The sequence below is a fragment of the Syngnathus leptorhynchus genome, chromosome 4 (genome assembly GCF_054491065.1).
Source record: "Syngnathus leptorhynchus isolate UIUO chromosome 4, UIUO_Slep, whole genome shotgun sequence".
Taxonomy (NCBI): Eukaryota; Metazoa; Chordata; class Actinopteri; order Syngnathiformes; family Syngnathidae; genus Syngnathus; species Syngnathus leptorhynchus.
The window spans coordinates 3505516-3518494 of record NC_141198.1 but is presented as its reverse complement, the minus strand read 5'-3'; the positions used below and the strand labels follow the sequence as shown (position 1 = coordinate 3518494).

The window sequence follows — 12979 nt, the reverse complement described above, 5'->3', positions numbered from 1 at the left end:
AATGTCCCCCGCCTCCCCCGGGACGTGGGAAAAGCTCTGCCGGAGGTGGGAGTTGAAGCTCTTCCTGACAGGGGATTCTGCCAGACGTTCCCAGCAGACCCTCACAGAGCGTTTGGGTCTGCCAGGTCGGACCGGCATCTTCCCCCACCATCGGAGCCAACCCACCACCAGGTGGTGATCAGTTGACAGCTCCGCCCCTCTCTTCACCCGAGTGTCCAAAACATGCGGCCGCAAGTCCGATGACACGACTGCAAGGTCGATCAACGAACTGCGGCCTAGGGTGTCCTGGTGCCAAGTGCACACATGGACACCCTTATGCGAGGGAAAACTAGGTCCATATATTTTAGTCGTCATAAGGCGTCTTCTAAGCCGTGCTTTGTCTGGCCCCTCACCTAGAACCCTTCTGCCATGGGTGACCCTACCAGGGGCATGAAGCCCCAGACAACATGGCTCCTAGGATCATAGGGGCACACAAACCCCTCCACCACGATAAGGTGACGACTCACGGAAGGGTAATCCTCCATTGTAAAACGAAATGTAAAAACGAAAAAAAAAAACCCGAATGTAAAACGAAATAAATGGACGACTGCTCCTCAGTTCACTGTAAATCTGAACTGGAGATCACTTATTCCACAGGTGGGTGCATGAAGCATCCCGGGATCATGAGCACCCCCAGGCATAAGGCTGGAGAACCTTTTTCTCGTTGCCTCCAGAAGTTCTGTCACATCTCGTCTGAATGCCACCGATTGCGGTGTAGACTCCCCCGAATTCCGACGATTGCGGTTTAGACTCCCTGAATGGCGTTAATCACAGTTTAGACTCCCCAAATGCCGCCGATTGCGGTTTAGACTCCCCCGAATGTTGCTGATTGCAGTTCTGACTCCCTCGAATGCCGCCGATTGCGGTCCTGACTCCCCCGAATGCAGCCGATTGCGGTCCTGACTCTCTGAATGACGCCGACTGCGGTCCTGACTCCCTGAATGCCACTGATTGCGGCGTGGACTCTCTGAATGCCGCCGATTGCAGCTCCGCCCCCCGAATGCCGCCGCTTGCGGTCCTGACTCCTGCGAATGTCGCCGATTGCAGCTCCGCCACCCGAATGCCGCAGAGTGCGGTCCTGACTCCCCCGAATGCCGCCGAGAGCAGTCCTGATTTCCCGAATGTCCCCGATTGTGGCAATGACCCCGCGAATGCCGCTCAGTGCGGTCCTGACTTCCCCGAATGCCGCCGAGTGCGGTCCAGACTCTCCCGAATGCCGCCGAGCGCGGTTAGGACTTTGCCATGGCCAGTGAGGTCATTCTGACTGGTGCGCTTCCCCCCCGGCCCCCGCGTGGGGGTTTCGTTTTTTTGGGACGTCGGGAGCCGTCCTTTTTGGAGCGGGTACTGTCACGTCTCATCCCCAGTTTTGCTATGTGTCTAGGTTGGCATGGTTTCTGTTCGTGTCGCACCTCCCCTCCTGTGTCACCTCAATCAATGTGACCACAGTCACCTGCCTCTTGTTACCTGTTTTGTATTTAAGTCCTGTCTGCCCCTCACTCCCCGTCGGATCATTGCTGTTGTAATGTCTTCATGTCTTTTGTCTCACTTGCCTGTCCTTGACCACGCTTCGATCGTCGAGAGGCATCACGGAATTCGATGCAATGCGTTTGCAACCGTACTCGATCGTTGAGAATCGGGGATTTCGGAGAATGATGGAGGCAAAGGAGCTGAGGTACGTCATCCCACCCCGACGCTCTTTCACCGACACGGCCGTCCGGCACTCTACAAGCAGACTAAAACAGAAATAACATCATCGCTGTTGAATGCAGACCGAGTCACCGTTACATGTGATGCGTGGACATCTCAATCAATCAAGTCAAGTTTATATAGCCCTAAATCACAAGCAGTCTCAAAGGGCTCTGTCCTCTGCATTTAACCCATCCCCATGTGATTTTGATCCATCCCCTGGGGGAGAGGGGAGCAGTGAGCATCAGCGGCGCCACGCTCGTGAATCATTTTTGGTGATCTAAAATCTGACATCTGCAGCCACCGAGTCATTTGTTACTCTAACTGCGCATTTCATAACCGATGAGTGGGAGCTGAAAGCACACGTGCTTCAAACAAGAGCAATGCATGAAAGCCACACTTGGTGAGACAAAAAAAAAATGTGGAAAAAGTGCATCATATACATACATTACAAATGCAACAATAATTGTTGTACTAAGTTCATTTTGTTTTACTTGTAAATCACTTCACTGGTTCCTTTATCACAAACAATTTATTTTAGGTTGCATTACCTGACATGTTTCGGCGTGTACTTGCACCTTCATCAGAGTGTCACTGGAGTGGTTGTGACGCCGTCTATCAGCTGATGGATGAAAGCGTGGCTCACCTGGCAGATTTGCTGTCCATTCACCTCTCCAAAATGCTCCTCCAGGTGGTAGAGAGCATGTAAGCTCCCTCGTCCCTATTGATGGTCCTCGGGCCCCGCTTACGGATCTCAATGGCCTCCCTGATCCAACGCTGATGTTTATTTTTTTTCGGTGCGGATGCCTGGCCTTTTCCCAGTCCATGATGTGATTTTCTCTTTTGCAGTGGTCGGTAATGGCTGACTTGTAGTGTTCATGTTCTGCTTGTTGCTTTATTGCTCTTGTTTGTCTTGTTGCTGTCTCCTTCTGACACTCCTTCTTGTGTTCTGTTTTCCTGGTGAAGAAATTCCTCCCTGTCTCCCCGATGTATGATTTATTGCATGATTTGCATGGTATCTCGTACATAGAGTTGCATTTATTTTCCGGGTTGATTCTGTCTTTTGTGTGAACCAGTATCTGACGGAGTGTTGTGTGTGGTTCGATAGGTGTATTTTTTCATGGCCCTCTTGATGCGTTCCGTAATTCCTCTCACATACAACGTCACCATTCTGCTGGGTTCTTGTTTCCGTGTTTGCTTTTTTCTTTCCCCGTGTTGTGTATTTTTTGTTTTTTTTACCTGCTCTGCACCTTTAGTTGGTGCCCATTGTGGATACAGACATTTTTTGAGTGTGTTGTTTTTCTTCCTATGTTATGTCCTCCGGGTCCGTGATTATTGTTGTGCGTTCGTTTCGTGTTCTGACCACTGACAGTTTATGTATAGTGGGATGTTCTGATGTCCAGAGGAGGTATTGGTTGGTGTGTGTGTGGGTTTTCTGTGTACTTTTAATTGTATGTCTCCATTGTCTGTGTGGTGTGTGTTGATGTCTAGAAAGGCTATCGATCGATCTGTTTCTCCTTCATGAGTGAATTTTATGTTGCCGGTGGTATCTATGGTGTTGAGGTGGTCTGCGAGGTGTTATGTATGTCCTGTTCTGTTTCCTAGAATATCATCTACATAGTGTGAGTTTGTATGTGTCCGGTGCTGTTGAGAGTGCTTTCTGTTCCAAATCCTCCTTAAAAAAAAATTGCACATGATAGCAGAAAGAGAGTCTCCCATGGGAAATCCCTTTTTTTTTTTTTTTTTTTTTTTCCCCCTGTAGATTGTGTTTCTGTATTGGAAGTATGTGGAGGTGGCGATGAAATGGAGTTGAGTGATTTGTGCTGTTAGATTTGTGCGTTTCTCGAGTGTCATGTCTGCTAATAGTCTGTCATGTACTGTGTATGGTGGCCTGTGTGGGTGTTTTTGTGAAGAGTGAAACGACGTCGTGTGATATGAACATTTCATCCTTCTGTACCTTTGTGCGTGAGTTCTGTGGTGAGTTGTTTTGAGTTTTTGCAGTGTTGGTCTGTGAGTCCTAGTAGTGGTTTTATTATTTCTGTGAGTGCTTTTAAAATTTGTGTGACTGACCCTCTGCTGTCTACGATGGGGTGGAGAGGTGTAGCTGGCTTATGGATTTTTGGTGTGCCATAGATTCTGGGGATGTTTGCTGTGGGTATTAAGTGGTTGTATGACTGTTTTTCTATCTTATTTTCAATGAGTAGTGGTTTAAGTAATGCTTTGAGTTAATTTTTCTTGTCTTCTGTTGGGTCTTTTTTATTACTTCATAGGTGTCGTCCAGTAGTAGCTGTTGCATCTGTTCTTCATAAGTGTCTGTGTCCATAATTACTGTTGTTCTGCCTTTGTCCGCTGGGAGGATTGTAATGTCTTTATTTTTTGCTCATGTGATCATTGCTTTGGCTTCCTGTTTTGTAATATTACTGGGTGGTGATTTAGCTGTTTTTAATATACCTGCAGCTTCATTGCGTAGTGCTGCTTTTTGTCCTGGATTATGGTTTTTTTTTTTTTTTTTTTTTTTAAATGCATCAAAAAGGCCATGAAAAAATACAACAAACACACCTATCAAACCACACACAACATTCCATCAGATATTGTGTCAAGCATGCATACAAGCATGTGGGGGCTACACAAGATATTGAAAATATGTCAACGTTCTGTACAATTAGAGTACAACTAGTAATACAATTAGTGATAACTAGATTTATGATTAGAGTATTTTTCGGACTATAAGTCGTGTTTTTTTTTTCATAGTTTGGGTGAGGGGGCGATTTGTACTCGGGAGTAGAGATGCACCGATCCGACTTTTTCAGTTTTGATACCGATGCCTTGGCTTTGCGTATCGGTCGATATCCGATATTATGCTCGCTTTAAAAAGCTACATACCTCTACATGTGGAACAGAAAAGACTAAAGGCAATGGCATCAGGCATGACTACACAGTTCTTTCCTAAGACAAAATGTAACAAGATAAAGCAGATTAATGCAATGAACTATTTATTTATAACAAAAATTGTGCAACAGCAGCAATAAAGTGTATCAGCATTTAAATTCAATACAAACTTCTTAAAAAATAAATAAATAATGTTGCAGTTTAGAAAGGGTGATCAAGCATACTAACCAAATATTAAAAGAAATAGTAACATGTAAACATTAGGTGCCGTTCCACACCACTCATGACCTGTTGATGCTCTAAATGCTCATTTAGGCAGCAATGAGAAGTGCTCCCTGAAAACAAGTGCTCTGAAACTTTTGCAGTCTCTCCCTCTCATTAATGCTCACTTAAGCAGCAATGACAAATTCTTTGTCAAGAAGACAAGCATTTCTGCTCTGTCTGCAGTCAGTCTGTTTCGCTTGTCATTCACAGTGTTGGAAACTGCAGAACAATCGCTCACTTTCCACACCGGTGCAGGGGGCACAAAGATACTTTTTGGCAGTAGCAGCAAGATCAGGTAGCCGATGTTTGTTGGCTTCCCAGTAAATGTATGGGCTGTCTGATGCAGTGATGGTTTTCTCAGCTAAATATTCATTCAGTTGAACTACAGGGCTTGAGCTGCTTACTGCACTTGCATCCTCACTCTCCTCCAAAATTTGCTCAAATGCTTCCATGAAACTGCTCTTGCTTGGAGCTGCTATTGCTTCTGCTGCAGTCTCCATCTGAGGGGCCTTCTCTGGTCGCTGTGAAGCCTCTGCTGCTCCTGCTGTGCTGGTCAAGCCCCTGTCTTCAAGCTCCTTCAACAGTGCATCTTTTGCATGCTTGGTAGAAGTCTCACTTGTAAAGTATCTGAAACAGACAGAACAGCTTAGGTGTCTATAACTTTCATATTGCCATACTTGGTATCTGTTATATAAAAGCAATAGCTCACTTCAGACCGTAATATGTTGTGATTATACCACAGCTAATAGCTCACGGCCTGTTGAGTATGTTAGCTTAAAATATCTTACCTGTCCTTATATCTTGGGTCCAACAAAGTGGACAGGACGTACAGAGGCTCATCTTCTACTGAGTCAAAACGTTGTTTGACAGCTTGGAGCAGGGTCTTTTTCATCGTTTTAATGCCAGCATCTGTCTCTTCTTCCTTGGTCAGGATGCGGTTGAGGACAGTGATGGCTGGAATGACATCAGCAGTGGAGGCGGTGGATGAGCTTATTTTCCTGGTCAGCTCTTCAAATGGTTCCAAAACAGTGCTAGTTTTCTCCAGCAAGGCCCACTGGTTAGCAGTCAGTGTTGTGGGCAGATCATAATCCACAACATAGGCACCTAGTGTGCGCTTCTGTTCCAGCAGACTCTGTATCATGAAGTAGGTGCTGTTCCATCTTGTTCTGACGTCTTGTTGTAAGCGTTTAGGTTGCATTTGCATCTGGAGTTGGACGTTATATAGCCGTGAATAAGCAAGTGGAGAATGTTTGAAATGTTTCACAATCTGTCGGCCGTTTGCAATCGCATCGCTCACACTTTGCTGAGACAGTAGCCCTTTGTTAACGAGTTGTAGTGTGTGAGCAAAACAGCCCAAGCTGCACACTCCCATCATTTCCATGGCCTTTTTCATATTGCTGGCATTGTCCCTGAGAATGACATGCACTTTGTTGAGCGGAATATTCCACTTAAAAAGCATTGCCTTAATGGCAGTCAAAATTGTGTCACCGTTGTGTGCTGCGGGGAAGTTTTTAGCTTGCAGCACGGCACTGCGAGGGGTGTGATTCCTGTCTAACCAGTGCACAGTTAAACTCAACATAGACATGGGGCACACCTCCGAGCTCCAGATATCAGTTGTGAAGCTCATGGCATCTACATCTCTTAATTCTTGTGACAAGTGTTCGCATACTTTCTCATACATTTCTGACAGTGCGGTCTCAGAAAAATACTTGCGCGATGGCAAATTGTACCGTGGCTCCAGGTGCTCAAGTAAACGTTGGAAGCCGTCGGTTTCAACAACACTCATCGGTTGTCCATCTAAAACTATGAATTCCATCACTTTCTTGGTAATTCTCATAGCTTTTGCGCTATTGCCTGGGAATTTCTCCCGTCTTTGCAGTGCATTTGCTAACGTTAACTGCTGTGTAGGTCCACTTCCCGCTCGCTTTGATTTGCCCAACTGCTGGAACTCCTGGCGCTCCGTTGCGTGGTGTTTTCTGGAGATGTTTAATTAAATCGGTAGTACTATAACTAGCAGTACTACCACCACCCCTGGCAACATTAGCTTTGCAGACATTACAAACTGCCGTCGAGGTAGTTGGCGTGTTCAGTTTAAAATACCTCCACACAGCTGACTCTTTCGTTCGCTCCATGTTTGCGTTTGTTTAGAAAAGGCTCGTGGCATGCGGCACACGTGCGGCTGACGTATGACGTAGCCTGCGTCCCAATAGATTTAATTAATAGTTTAGATATAATTAATAATAATTAATAGATTAGATATAGATTGGCTCACAGATCGGCTGCATTTTCCGATACCCGATCCATCTATTTTGTTGATATCGGGGCCGATATCGGATCGGTGCATCTCTACGCAGGAGCGACTTCCGTGTAATTATTCACAAATTTGTACCATTAACACATTACTGACTTACTAGTATAGTTGATCACGTCACAAGTTCTTTTCACTTTAAACCGCATGAGGGCACACTATGGCTGTGGAATAATTGGTCCTCACTGACAATGAATTCCATTCACTGACTTTCGGAGTCAGGAGATTTTATGATTTGGAGGGACACAGATGGTTCGATAAACTTGTTATTTGATATATAGTTTATTTAGAGTATCAACGTCTATGTTCTTAGATTTCAGAAGTTTCCGATTGGCTAGCAAGGCCGTGAGGGCAGCGGGGGGGGGAGATGGGAAGAGCGATCCAGGGCGCTAGCTTCTAGCACTGTGTTGGCTCATATGTTGAGCTCTTGTTTTGTAAAATAAAGAGCCAGGTATGAAACTACGTATTGCCTGGTACTTTGGTAACGCTTCAATATAGTTATATACGTAGATCTGTGGAATAATTGGAGACGCAACTAACGACAGGGCTGACGTCAACAACTGTTTTTTTGTTTGTTTTTTAAGTGACACAGCGGATGAAGATTCCGATGGATTAAATGATTCGGAGTGAGACGAATGGTTCATTAAAATTGTTGTTTGTATTACATTTATTTGATATATCTAATCTGACGTCAACAGCTGTGTTGTTTTTTTTAAGTGACACAAGATGAAGATTCCCATGGATTTAATGATTTGGAGTGACACGGATGGTTTGGTAAAATTGTTGTTTGTATTATTGTTATTTGATACATAGTTTACACACTGCTCCAAAAAAAAAAATAAAGGAACACTTTGAAAACACAGCAGATTTAAATGGTGGAAATAATTGATATGATAGTTTAATGTCTCAGGAACAAAAGGATGCCACATCATTTGATGGAAATAAAAGTTTTCAGACTACAGAGGGCTCAATATATAGCCACCCCAAAAATGAAAGTGAAAAAAAGACGTGGCAGGCTCGTCCATTTTGCCTAAATTCAATTTCTGCAACTCAAAACTCTTTTTAATATCTTGTGTAGCCCCCACGTGCTTGTATGCATGCTTGACAACGTCGCGGCATGCTCCTAATGAGACGACGGATGGTGTCTTGTAGGATGTCTTCCCAGATCTGTCAAAGGGCATCAGTGAGGTCCTGTAAAGTCTAAGGAGTAACTTGACGGCGTCTGATGGACCGAAACATTATGTCCCAGAGGTGTTCTATCGGGTTTAGATCTGGTGATCGTGAGGGCCATTCAATTGTGTCAATTCCTTCATCCTCCAGATACTGTCTGCATACTCTTGCCACACGAGGCCGGGAATGTCGTGGATCAGGAAGAACCCAGGACCTAATGCACCAGCGTAGGGTCTGACCATGGGTGCAAGGATTTCATCCCGATACCTAATCGCAGTCAGACTGCAGTTTTCTAGCCTGGAGATCAGGGGTTGGCAATTACTTTTGGACGCGGGCCAAAGAAAATTCTGACAATGGGATCGTGGGCCATTGCTTTTTTTTTTCCCTACTATTTAAATTATTATTAATTATATTAAAATAAACATCTTACTTTTAAAATGCATTTAATTTAATTCCATTTGAACACACCTTGTTATGTTGTTAATTTAACAAAATATAGACGAGTTTGGTTAATAATTACAGGTTACATTCCAACATAAGCATAGGATCAAACTAATCTATCAACCCTAACATATTCCTCCTGTTTATCATATGATTATGTCACCCCGATTAACAAACATAAGCAAGAAAATATAATGAAGATAGAAAAATAAAAAGACAAACATCATTGTATTCAACACTTGCGAGGCATTTTCGATGGTCAAATCATCAAGTTTCCGTGAAAAACGTTCAGCTAAGCAGCATTATTGCAATCTTCTGTCTGCAGCGCATTAAAATCATCACATTCGACATGCCTGAGAAGTTGTATTTGTATCTGTGCTGCGCGAGAAGACACAACTATTGTCACAGCAGACTTCAAACATGAGACAACGGGTCGTAAATGAGCACAACTATACCAGCACAACAATCACAGGAGTCACAAGTTTCAACAGCAGAGAATAGCCATGAAAAGAAATCCCATTGATGTGGAATCTTGTCCTCCGACATGGTCCGCTGTAAATTCTTCTGAGTTCACAGCGTCGTTAATGTAAGTATCATTAACTCCTGGAATGTATGTGCAGCAGGAAGTCCCAATAATGTGGCACACGCAGGTCCCTTGTGCTGCAGTCATCAAGTTCAGAACCATCCTGTTTTGCAAGACCATCACTCTAATAGCATAAATCTCTCTATTTTGTCCATCATAGACTTGCAGCGAGAGATTCACAAAGGATTAAAAACAATAGTTCAGTGTCTCGATGAAGAGTGATTATTTTCCAACTCCGATCCAAGGAAAAAAGTGCATGAAGGACTTTGTCTCCGATGGATCACACTTTGTGGCTGTCAGGGACAATTGCACCCCAGACGGAGTAATGTGGTTCAAAGGTGGCAACACAGCGTCGACGTTCAGAAGAGTTGTGTGCCGTTGTCATCTGATGATGCTGTATCTTCAGATGTGGTCTGTTACCCACACTGGTGCACACTCTCCTGTCCAGTTGGGGCAGTATCGGACAACTTTGACCACAAAGCCACCAGCCAGTCTGTATTAAGTTCCGTTTGATGGTGCAGCCGTGTTGGTAGGAGAGCCCTTACGCCTTGAAATGGCTCTCCTATTGGCACTCAGCGGTAATGTCCAAAGCTCCCATCCAGTTTCCTCCTGGAGAGCAGTCATTAATGCATTCGTGGGTTTCATTTTTCCCCTCCGTGAGTCGTCACCTTATCGTGGTGGAGGGGTTTGCGTGCCCCTATGATCCTAGGAGCCATGTTGTCTGGGGCTTCATGCCCCTGGTAGGGTCACCCATGGCAGAAGGGTCCTAGGTGAGGGGCCAGACAAAGCACGGCTCAGAAGACCCCTTATGAGGAATACAATAAATGGATGTCGTTTTCCCTCGCCCGGACGCGAGTCACCGGGGCCCCTCTCTGGAGCCAGGCCTGGAGGTGGGGCTCTATGGCGAGCGCCTGGTGGCCGGGCCTTCGCTCATGGGGTCCGATCGGGCATAGCCCGAAAAGAAAACGTGGGTCCCCCTTCCAATGGGCTCACCACCTATAGGAGGGGCCAAAGGGGTTGGGTGCATAGTGAGCTGGGCGGCGGCCAAAGGCGGGGACCTTGGTGGTCCGATCCCCGGCTGCAGAGGCTGGCTCTAGGGACATGGAATGTCACCTCTCTGGCTGGAAAGGAGTCCGAGCTGGTGTGTGAGGCAGAAAAGTTCCGACTAGACATAGTTGGACTTGCCTACACACATAGTTTGGGCTCTGGTACAAGTCCTCTTGAGAGGGGCTGGAGTTGCCCACGGTGAGAGGCGTCGAGCAGGTGTTGGCATACTTATTGCCCCCCCGGCTGGGCGCCTGCACATTGGGGTTCACCCCGGTGAGCGAGAGGGTAGCCTCCCTCCGCCTTCGGGTGGGGGGGACGGGTCCTGACTGTCGTTTGTGTTTATGCACCGAACGGCAGCCCAGAGTACCCACCCTTCGTAGAGTCCCTGGAGGAAGTGCTGGAGAGCGCTCCTTCTGGGGACTCCATCGTTCTACTGGGTGACTTCAATGCTCACGTGGGCAATGACAGTGAGACCTGGAAGGGCGTGATTGGGAGGAACGGGCTCCCCGATCTGAACCCGAGCGGTGTTCTATTGTTGGAATTCTGTGCTCGACACGGATTTTCTATAATGAACACCATGTTCAAGCATAAGGGTGTCCATGTGTGCACTTGGCACCAGGACACCCTAGGCCGCAGTTTGTTGATCGACCTTGTAGTCGTGTCATCGGATTTGCGGCCGCATGTTTTGGACACGCGGGTGAAGAGAGGGGCGGAGCTGTCAACTGATCACCACCTGGTGGTGGGTTGGCTCTGATGGTGGGGGAAGATGCCGGTCCGACCTGGCAGGCCCAAACGCTCTGTGAGGGTCTGCTGGGAACGTCTGGCAGAATCCCCTGTCAGGAAGAGCTTCAACTCCCACCTCCGAGTGGACCTTGTTCCGCACCTCCATTGTTGAGGCAGCCGACCGGAGCTGTGGCCGTAAGGTTGTTGGTGCCTGTCGTGGCGGCAATCCCCGAACCCGGTAAGGGATGCTGTCAAGCTGAAAAAGGAGTCCTATAGGGCTTTTTTGGCCTGTGGGACTCCGGAGGAAGCTGACAGGTACCGTATGGCCAAGCGGAACGCGGCTTCGGCGGTTGCTGAGGCAAAAACTCGGGCGTGGGAGGAGTTTGGCGAGGCCATGGAGAATGACTTCCGGACGGCTTCGAGGAAATTCTGGTCCACCATCCGGCGTCTCAGGAGGGGGAAGCAGTGCACGGTAAACACTGTTTACAGTGGAGATGGTGTGCTGCTGACCTCAACCCGGGATGTCGTGAATCGGTGGGGAGAATACTTCGAAGACCTCCTCAATTCCACCGACACACCTTCCATTGTGGAAGCAGAGCCTGGGGACTCTGAGGTGGACTCTCCAATCTCGGAGGTCGAAGTCACTGAGGTAGTTAAAAAACTCCTCGGTGGCAAGACCCCGGGGGTGGATGAGATCCGCCCGGAGTTCTTAAAGGCTCTGGATGTTGTGGGGCTGTCATGGCTCACACGCCTCTACAGCATTGCGTGGACATCGGGGATGGTGCCTCTGGATTGGCGGACTGGGGTGGTGGTTCTCCTCTTTAAGAAGGGGGACCGGAGGGTGTGTTCCAATTACAGGGGAATCACACTCCTCAGCCTCCCTGGTAAGGTCTATTCAGGGGTGCTGGAGAGGAGGATCCGTCGGGAGGTCGAACCTCGGATTCAGGAGGAGCAGTGTGGCTTTTGTCCTGGCCGTGGAACAGTGGACCAGCTCTACACCCTCAGCAGGATCCTCGAGGGTGCTTGGGAGTTCGCCCAACCAGTCCACATGTGTTTTGTGGACTTGGAGAAGGCGTTCGGCCGTGTCCCTCGGGAGGTTCTCTGGAGGGTGCTTCGGGAGTACGGGGTGCCGAGCCAACTGATAAGGGCGGTTCGGTCCCTGTATCACCGATGCCCAGAGTTTGGTCCGCATTTCCGGCAGTAAGTCGGATTCGTTCCCAGTGAGGGTTGGACTCCGCCAAGGCTGCCTTTTGTCACCGATTCTGTTCATAATTTTTATGGACAGAATTTCTAGGCGCAGCCGAGGCGTTGAGGGGGTCCGGTTTGGGGACCTCAGCATCGCGTCACTGCATTTTGCAGATGACGTGGTGCTGTTGGCTTCTTCAGTCCGTGATCTCCAGCTCTCACTGGAGCGGTTCGCAGCCGAGTGTGAAGCGGTCGGGATGAGGGTCAGCACCTCCAAATCCGAGTCCATGGTCCTCGGTCGGAAAAGGGTGGAATGCCCTCTCCGGATCGGGGATGAGATCCTGCCCCAAGTGTAGTTCAAGTATCTTGTTCACGAGTGAGGGCAGGATGGAGCGCGAGATTGACAGGCGGATCGGTGCAGCGTCGGCAGTAATGCGGGCTCTGTACCGGTCCGTCGTGGTGAAGAGAGAGCTGAGCCAAATGGCAAAGCTCTCGATTTACCGGTCGATCTACGCTCCTACCCTCACCTATGGTCACGAGCTATGGGTCGTGACCGAAAGAACGAGATCCAGGATACAAGCGGCTGAAATGAGTTTCCTCCGCAGGGTGTCCGGGCTCTCCCTTAGAGATAGGGTGAGAAGCTT

At 47.6% G+C, this 12979-nt stretch overlaps 1 protein-coding gene across 2 annotated transcripts in view; it reads left to right on the top strand.

Annotated features, from left to right (window-relative positions):
- Window positions 1-1564: 1564 nt before the first annotated feature.
- The window catches only part of LOC147057660 (neutrophil cytosol factor 2-like), a 47363-nt gene continuing 35948 nt past the window's right edge, over window positions 1565-12979 (top strand). For both annotated transcript variants that reach the window (XM_085910743.1, XM_085910742.1), the window contains exon 1: window positions 1565-1711. The gene's annotated coding sequence lies outside the window, so the exon portion shown is untranslated. The remainder of the gene's footprint in view (window positions 1712-12979) is intronic.